This window comes from Rhinatrema bivittatum, chromosome 8 (assembly GCF_901001135.1).
Source record: "Rhinatrema bivittatum chromosome 8, aRhiBiv1.1, whole genome shotgun sequence".
Taxonomy (NCBI): domain Eukaryota; kingdom Metazoa; phylum Chordata; class Amphibia; order Gymnophiona; family Rhinatrematidae; genus Rhinatrema; species Rhinatrema bivittatum.
The window spans coordinates 205016175-205024866 of NC_042622.1; the positions used below are offsets into that span (position 1 = coordinate 205016175).

General features: G+C 43.2%; 1 long non-coding RNA gene across 1 annotated transcript; it reads left to right on the plus strand.

The window, feature by feature from the left end:
- The first annotated feature begins 1022 nt into the window (after positions 1–1022).
- On the plus strand, positions 1023–6560 carry LOC115098116. The gene is made up of 3 exons (XR_003858425.1): positions 1023–1253; positions 5233–5361; positions 6403–6560. It is a non-coding gene; the product is annotated as an uncharacterized LOC115098116 (long non-coding RNA).
- The last annotated feature ends 2132 nt before the right edge of the window (positions 6561–8692 follow it).

An 8692-nucleotide genomic window follows, 5' to 3' on the forward strand; every position in this document is an offset into this window, starting at 1 on the left:
ACTCCTCAGGAAATTAAAAAAAATCACGGGAAAGGAGGCAGGGTCCTATTGTGGATTTGGTAACTGTTTAAAAGCGAGTAGGACTAAATGGTCAGTTTTCCAAATGGAGAAAGGTCATTAGTAGAGTGCCCGAAGGATCTGTACTAGGACATTTAATATATTCATAAATGATCCGGAAAAGGGAACAGGCAAGGGAGGTGACCAGATTTGCAGATGACACAATATTATTCAAAGCTGTTAAAACAGCAGTGGATTGTGAGCAACTGCTGAAGGACCTTGCCAGACTTAAGACGAAATTTAATGTGGTAAAGAGAAGTTGCCCGATTGAATGGCGGCCACAAGGAGGGGTGCAGGGGGGAGAGAAGAGGTAAAGAGAAGCTGCAGATTGAATGGACTTGTAGGTGAGTAGGAGGAGGAGGGAACTGTCTGGGGAAGCAGATGAGAAGCAGATGTAGTGATTTGAGAAGAGGGGGTTACATGTTGGTGAAAGATGAGTGGCACAGCTGAATTTTGTATGGCTAGTAGTGGAGGGAGATGGTTCAGTGGGCAACCTATGAGGAGCAGGTTGCAGTAGTCCGTGTGGGAGGAGAAGAGGGAGTGATGACAGAAACATTAAAATATTTAGCAGGCTTCAATATAGCAGCAGGAGGTGACGGTTTTCATAGAAAACCACATTCAAAAAGAAGGGGGAGGGGGGAGCGGGTGGGTCATGATAGGAAGCTGAAGGGAGAGAGGCTCCGAGGAAATATCAGGAAATACCTTTTCACTGAGAGGGTGGGACATGCCTGGAGTAGCGTAAAAAGTCAGTCCTCAGCGCCAGCAGGGACGCTGACCCAGGCACAGAGAAAAAGGCGGCTGGTACACAACCCCTCTGTGAATCCAATGCAGCAACAACCAGCAGCAGGGAAAAAAGGAGATCTGAGGCACTGCCAGCAGGATCGTCAATCACCACAAACCAAATATTTATTGCACCCATCGTAAAACAGCACAGAGCTGAGGCCAGAGCAAGAGACAAGAATCCCTCGTCTCCTGCTGCAGCGTTTTGTGCCCTTAAGAAAGTGCGTTGAAGGGGGCGACAGGAAGGGTTCTCGTCGCTCTGCCCTCGGCTTTGTGCTGCTTTAAGATGGGTGAAATAAATACTTTGATGTGAGCGGAAGAGGCTCTTTTGTGGCGATTGACGATCTTGTCGGCTGGGCCGGAGTGCAGACCTCGTTTTCCTGCTTCTCGATTCCTGGAATAGCCTACGAGCAAAGGTATTCGAAACCCGACTCATAGAAGGGTTTAAGCACGCGCGGGCCAGATACGGAGAGCGGCTGGAAAAAGAAATGGGGATGGAAATGTATTATGAGCTCATCTACCTGGCGCAATAGAGGTTCAGAAAGACGAAATGACAAAAGCAGCTTGCACGGTGCAGCGATCCGGCTGCATCAAGAAACAGCGCGCGTTCGTTTTGAAACGACATGAAAAACTCAACGAAAGTCTGTTTCATTATGTGTCTGTCGTTTCAAAATGAAACGCAAACCCCAATGAAATATGTTGGGTATTTTCGTTTCAAAAATAGGCACCTCCCAGGCTCAAACTGCCTCAAAATAACTCAGCATTGCCGACATTTTAACATTTAAAACATTCCCAGGCCCGTTCCCTATCTCCTCCCCCAGGCCCCTCTTACTCCTTCCATGGGGCCTCTGAAGTCCAAATGGGGCAGAAGCAAATCCTCTCATTCCTTCTGCCCCCACCAGGTCCTGATTCGAAAATGGCACTGGCAAGCCTTGAGGCTGTACAACAAAATGGCCCAGCAAACCTCATTTGAAATCTGAACCCACTGGCAAGAGTGACTGAGAATCGCCGCAGGCCTCATTTGGGACCCCCCAAAGAAGAGGCAAGAGGCTTCTGGTGGGGAGCATAGGGGAAGAGTTCCATGTTTTAATTTTGGAGTGCTGAGTTTTGTTTCAGCGGGGGGGAAGGGTGGACCTGACCCCTTACTTTCCTTTTGGGCTTTTTTTCTGGGTTTGTTTTGGGGTTTTTTCCTGTTGATGTTTATTTCGTTTCAGATAAACAAAACGAATGGAAATAAACATCAAAGGAAACAAAAAAAAAAGCCTCACAAAAAAAAAATTAAAAATTAAATGGAATATTTTTAATGCACAACCCTAGCATCAAGCTCTCAAAATAAAAAATGAGACGAACAGCTGGCATATAAACGCAGGACTTTAGTACATTCTCAGATATAATTGGGAGAAGTAGCGGGTTGCCTTGCACGGGCAGCAGGCTGACTTGGCTACACTTCCCAACTAAGTACACAAAGGATAAGGAGTGATCTGCAGGTTGTCATGCTTTTATAGATGGCATAATGGGTGAAGAAAGGGGCAAAGAAGAGTAATGAACAGAGCCCAGGCATTGTAAATAGTCAAATGTATCTAGCTGGCAGTCGGGAGATCCCCTGAGCTAGAGCAATGTCAGCAGGGCAGCCAAGCAGTCTGGTTAAATGGACCCTTGTCCATCAACATCTACTCCTGTTACTATGTTCGCTATTTGACTGGAGTTTCCAACATGTTTGGCAGCTCAGTCACGTCTCCTGTATCTGAATCTCTAGAAACTTTTGCGGCTCACCAGTGAAAATAAATTCCAGAAATCCTCCTTCAGTATGTAGAGAATATCTGAAGGACTCCCCTAGATGGCCCTTGTCCAAGCCCTAGGGTTAAGAGAGTTACCAGAGGGGTGTACCATTCACAACAGCACCTCCCCTGACTCTGTACCTGGGTAACATCAAGCTAGGTTGAGAGAACATTGCACACATCTCATCTTTGGGTGAGTTTCCTCACTCCGAGGGTCATCAAATGTTCACAAGAGCGCACTGTTCTGTTCGTACATCTCACATTGAATGGCCCCTAACCCCCTACACTAATACCTAAACCTCACCTCGAGTTATTACGTGGGCCTCCCACAGAAATATAAATACTTATCTAGGGTGATGGCATTATGGCTAGTCTCTCTCTCTCCTTCTCTCTTCCCCCCTTGTATATAGGAAATACCACATTCTGGCACTTATCTCAAAGTACAAAAAAGTTATTGCAATTTGCAGTAACTTAGCTCTTCACATAGGTATTAGTGCAAATTGCAATAAATTCCCTATTATCATAAAACACACCCCTTTTCCCATCACATGCGATATTTACCGCATTTTGATAAATCCAGGCCAATATTTGTACAGGGTCTGATTCACTAAGGCTTTTCTCTAATCCTGTGTCTATCAGGAAAAAAAGTTTAGTGAATCAGCCTTATAGTGTCCCTCAGGGTAGACAGCACTGTCCGAGATAATTCACAAGATTACAACGACCCTTCCACAAATGATTTCGCAATCTAATAGGGTCATTATTCTGCAATGGGTCGTTATCGCAGCAATGCCATGCTAATTAAGGAGGGGGGTGGGAGGAGTGTGAGCGGGATTCGAGCAGGTTATGGCCCGCCAACCCTGCCGGTGATAATGTTTTCCACGTTATCACCGGCAGCACCGCAGGAAATAACACCACCTTTTCCCATGGTGCTATGGGGGTGATAGTGTGCGGTGTGGCCGCACCGCGGCTGACAAAACCGCACCACCGCGAAGCGGCCAGCTGCCCACTATCGCCCCGCCCCCTTTTTTTCACGACTCATCATTCTGCTATAAAAATAAGTAAATATAGCAGAATGATGATTCTAGAGGTAAGTTAACAGCGCAGGGGTTCAGAGTAGAGGTTAAGGGCCCAATATTCAAAGCTCAGTATCCGGCTATCTAACGGGCTTGCTAAGTAGCGAGATATACAGAGTTATTCAACGGCATAGTTGTGCTGCTGAATATCCCTTGTAACTTAGCTGGATAAGGTTTATCCGGCTATGTTACTTTTCCGGGCAGCATTGAGTATTGGGCCCTAAGTTACTTGCTCCAACTTCCATAATGAGCAGTGGCTAGAAGGAATAAATCCAGGCTCACAGTTCTGTAATAGCACTAGAAATTCCTCTTTCTTCATTGAAAAAACAGAACTGAAGTCAAGAGTCAGGAACTTTTTCTCCGTCACAAGTGACAATATTAAACAACTTCTCAATACAGCAGAAACTCTTACCACCCTCAAATCCCCCAGAAGTCCTAATCCAACAACGGAACAATGAATTCACTGCAGTAATGAACATCCTAGCCCCACTAAAATCCAGGCCAGTGAAACACCCTAGCAACTTTCCCTGGTTCTACAAGGGTCTCCTCCTAAGACAGCAATCCCGCCAACTTGAATAAACCTGGCAGAAACATAAAGCACGGTGCTGGGGAAATTTTCACTGTATGTCGACACTTTTTAAAAATCTCTTGTCCATGAGATCAAATCGTATATCAAGGATACAACTCATTTTTTAAACATCTTGCAGGAATTAAATGAAGATTGCAGTGCATTTTATCTGGTCACGATGGATGTCAAATCTTTGTACACATCAATACCTCAAGAATCTTCGTTAAACATAATTTGAGATAATTTGAAAGATAGAGACCATTAAGTGCCCACGAGTTTCATCATGTGTTTGACAAGACTTGCATCTGGGACTGCGATGGGTGCCACGATGGCACCATCACTTGCCAATTTATATATGGACACATTTGAGCAGAAGTTTATGAATGTTCACCATTCATAAACAACATACGATTGTGGAATAGGTTTATCAATGATGTATTTATTTCTTCTGTGGTCAGGTTCTGGGGTAACAGAAAGGTATGGGAAAATAAGTGTGAGAGCTTGCTGGGCAGGCTGGATGGGCCTGTTGGTCTTCTTCTGCTGTCATTTCCATGCTTCTATGTTCCATTGATGAGCTTAAGCAGTTTCAAATCTCGGTTAACAGCTGTGAAAAGGATATTCCATTCTTTATGGTTTATGATTCACAAAGCATTTCATTTTGGATGTACAAGTACAAAAGACGTAGATGGTAATTTGGAGACCACCTTGTTTAATAAACCAACTGATTGAAACACGTTTCTCGAGTACAAAAGTTTTCATCCTCAACATTTGAAAAACAACCTGCCCTGTTCTCAGTTTTTGAGGATTAGGAGAAATTGTACAAAGGTCATCGATTTAAAAAAAAAACATTCACAAGAATTGTCTTAAATCTGTTAAACAGAGGATATCCATATGTACAAGTCAGTTGGGCTTATAAAAGAGCATTATTTTCAACAGAGAAATGTTATTGACAAGGCACTTTGAATTTTGTCACCAGATATACTAAAGTGATCCCTGACATGACAGAATTATGAGAAAACATCAGTCTACATTGGAGTTACATTCTTGTTTTGAAGACTTCAAGATTCACACGTCGTATATTCGTATGAGAAATATTAATAAACAGGTCAGTCCGGCTTTGTTGCCAAAATATGAGAAACATATTTTGAATACCCTAACAGGTTCACTCACCTCTTAGTGGACATTGCCGATGTGGTAAATGTTCATATTGTGAGAACATTTTGCAAATCACAGAATTCATAAATCCCTTTGATCGGCGCAAGTACAATTTGAATTATTTCACCACGTGTTCTTTGGGTCATGTGGTTTGTTATCAGATGTCCATGTCCCTGCTTATATGTTGGAAAAACCAAAAGAACTCTTAAAGTCTGGTTGTCAGAACATAAGATTTGTCTGAAAAATAAAAGGATGGCGGTACCCATTACAATGCATTGTGTGGATTTTCAGCATGAATTTTCAAATCTGAAATGTTTTGCTATTGACAAGGTTGAACGGGACATTAGAGGAGGGGACCGGGACAGAAAATTGACTCAATTAGAACAACGTTGGATTTTTAGGTTACATTGTATTGAACCACATGGTATCAATATTGCCTTCGAATGGTCTTCTTTTTTGTAAATTTGATATCCAAAACATTGATTTTGTTTGGATTAGGGAGTATGACATCCCTCGGATGGCTTGCCCACAGGAATATATATGGGCATGGGTTTGACCATTTTTAGATCGGATGAATTTGGGTCTTCTGGGAGTGGGTTGACAGTATTTAGGGCACAGGTCTTTTGGGAACAGGTTTTCTCTAAAAAAGATTTTAAGAGCATTTAAAGCATAAGAAATTAAATGCAATATTCATCAAATTGGGAATACCAGTATTAAAACTGATGTAATGATGTTTTTTGAATTATTCAAAAAATCACTGATTCATTCAAGGTGTTTTCGTCAAAGCTTTCATTTGTTATAAAAACACTGTGTGCATGCTTTAGCATTTTATATCATGTAGAATTGAGAGAGAGGCTTAGTCCACCTACATGAAAAGCTGAATATGCATTGAATAGTCAGTATGCATTGTTACGGATATTAAGCACAGAGCTCGTGTATTTAAAAGCTATTTGCTTCAAGCTTTTTAATTGTTTGTGTTCTCATTTCATAGATATTGCCCTGAAGCAGCCAGAAGGCGAAATGTTGGCCATCGGCGGCAGTTATGTTCTTTATAATCAGGAGCACGAGAATATGAGATAAGTTTTAAATTAACAACAAAAGATACAAAAAAGATACAAAAAAATTGATTATCAATATAACATTTTTCAATAAAATTTGAGTGGTCATGGAGGTTTTTTGACGTGTGATAATATTACCCAATAGCATGTTTTTGCATTCAAAAAGAACAATGCATGCTGGGTTCTGAGGTCTTATCTTACCTGTAAATAGCATTCAGCATTACTAGATTATTAAATTTTCACAAAATTGGTGAAGGCAATTTTTGTGGGTATTTACCAATTTTTTTGCCATCATTTACCTGTATTGGTAGGAGAAAAATAAAACAGACATGAATTTCCATATCTGCAAAGAGCATGTAGGAAGTACAGAGCAGTCATTTGCCAGGCAAAAAAGATCTACATCTCCAAACAGCTAGAACTTTATATGAACCATCCGAGTAAATGGTTTGAACTAGTTCAGAAGCTCTCCAAACCTGTTTATCAAACCACGTTCACTTCCACAAGGGGAAGCCACACAGCAGAGGACTTTGCCAAATTCTTCATGGATAAGATCCTAGCAGTATGTTCCTCCTTTGAAAACTCTCCCTCCTTCACACTTCCTTAATAACCACATCCTCTCTATCCACAGGAACATGTGAACTCCCTTCAGACAACACAATGCTGGCTGGCTTCAGAACCATCACCCCTAAAGAGGTGGAAAATATCCTCCAGAAAATTAAAAGCCCCTCAGCCCAGTAGACCCAATTCCCCCAGGGTTCATTTGCAACCTTAAGCAAGAACTAGCTCCATGGCTCTCTAATATAATCAAGGACATCCTATTCTAAGGATGCTAACTGACCATGCTTAAGTAAGCAATAATCAAACCAATCCTGGAGAAACCAAACTTTGACCCCAAAATAATCGATATCTACTGTCCAGTCTCCAGCCTCCCATTCTTATCTAAACTAGTTTAAAAGGTAGCCTACTTCCAACTACTTGACTTCCTTGAAAATAGAAACATTTTGCACTCCCACCAATCCGGTTTTAGGAAAGGGCACGCACTGAATCTGTCCTACTAGACTTAACCAATATATTCATCTAAATGCAGTCAAGGTGGTGACTCCATTCTAGTGTTACTGGATCTTTCTGCAGCCTTTGACATAGTTGATCACAGCATCGAAGATACTGCCCTTAGGTGGTTCCAATCTTTTCTGCCCAGCAAAACTCAATCTGTCAAGTGGGCCAACGAACAGTCCACTCCTAGAAACCTCATTTGGGAGTTCCTCAGGGCTCTGTTCTTTCCCTGATTCTCTTTATCATCTACATCTGCAACCTGATTTTCTCCTTCATTATTGAATGTCACCTGTATATAGATGACATCCAGCTTTGTGTTAATCTCGGATCTGACCAATCCTCTCCCATCGCCAATCTCAACAACTGTCTGATGGCAGTAGCCCAATAGCTCAGCAACCATAAACTCAAACTAACCCCTCCAAATCTTAACTCCTCTGGCTAAGCTGATGAGATCACCCCTACGGTCCGTTCCCTCCCCATCAGGCACCCCCGTCAGCAAAAAAAAAGAATCTGTATGATGCCTAGGGGTCCAACTTGATCCTAACCTCTCTGTGGAAACTCACATTTCTAAAGTAGTGGGAGCCTCCTTTATGCACCTCCAGCAGATCCTGCAACCACACTACTATTTCAGTCAGCACAACCTTGCATGGGTCATGCTGTAATCACTAGACATTTAGATTCCCGTAACTCACTTCTGAATGGTATCTCCCAGACCTACTTGAAATGCAGGGCCAGTGCGTCCGTTAGGCGAACTGGGCAGTTGCCTACATCACCAACCCTTAGGGGGCATCGAAGAGCAGCCATGTGGTGCCGCGAGTGTAGCTTATCCTGCTCGCGGCAAAGAGGAGCAAAGATTCGTCGGGCAGCAAGCAGCGTGCACTGCTCGGGGCCCTGAGAAGCTCACAGTCAGCGGCGCCAATGAGGTAGGAGTTGTGGCCCAGACCAGCAGTGGTGGTGCAAAGAGGGGGGGGGGGGGAGGGCATGGAGCGGGTCCACACGACCGGGGGAGGGGCGGGCACAAGGCTGAAGTCTCCTAGAGCGCCTACTACCCTTGCACCAGCCCTGATGAAACAACCACAACTTGTGCAAAACATGGCGGCCAGAATCCTGGTAGGGGCCAAACCATCGGACCACATAACACCCATCTTCTATAGAATACATTGGCTACCG